The following is a 741-nucleotide window of genomic DNA, read 5'->3' as shown; positions in this document are numbered from 1 at the left end:
TCCGATAGTATTTAAAATTGGTCACCCCAAGCATAGAGTTTGTAAACCGTGTTATTGGATCGAGGGTTTTTTGAAGTGACTTAAAAGTTAGGAATGCGTTTGTAAGGTCAAATCAAAAAACAAGAAGAGAGAAAAAAGTCGGGGAGATAATAAAGAAATGAAGAGAGAAAGTGTACTGGCCAGGGGTCAGTCAGGATAAATTGATAGAAGGAATAGGGAGGTGAGGGTGAGAGAGAGAGAGAAAGATATGAGCATGTAAAGAGATGAGAGGGTAAAAAGTAGAGTAGAGGAGTGTGTGGTATGTAGTGATAAAGCCTAAGTGAAGGGCCGAGAGAGGGGGTAGGGGTAGCAAAATGGTGGAATGAAGAATTTAGGTATATAGGTTAGGTTGCTTAGAGGACAGGTCAGTGCTTAGTAGTAGAAGAATATATATATGTGGAGATGTATATCTATGCATATATTAAACATGTATACAGACATTTACACACATCAACACATACATACGCATACAAAACTTATGTAAGTTACATGCAATCCCGTATATTTTAGTCACTTCAAAAACCCTCAATCTAATAACACGGTTTACAAACTCTATGTTTGGAATGACCAATTTTAGATACTGTTGGAACTTACACACAAGGTACAGGAAACGTATACCATTCTGCTTAAATAATGGAACTGCAGATACAATATCCCTGCATTCCTCCACTTCACTCTCTATTTCATATCTTCTCTAGAATA

The sequence above is a fragment of the Octopus bimaculoides genome, chromosome 6 (assembly GCF_001194135.2).
Source record: "Octopus bimaculoides isolate UCB-OBI-ISO-001 chromosome 6, ASM119413v2, whole genome shotgun sequence".
Classification (NCBI taxonomy): domain Eukaryota; kingdom Metazoa; phylum Mollusca; class Cephalopoda; order Octopoda; family Octopodidae; genus Octopus; species Octopus bimaculoides.
Note: the sequence above shows the minus strand (reverse complement) of the source record.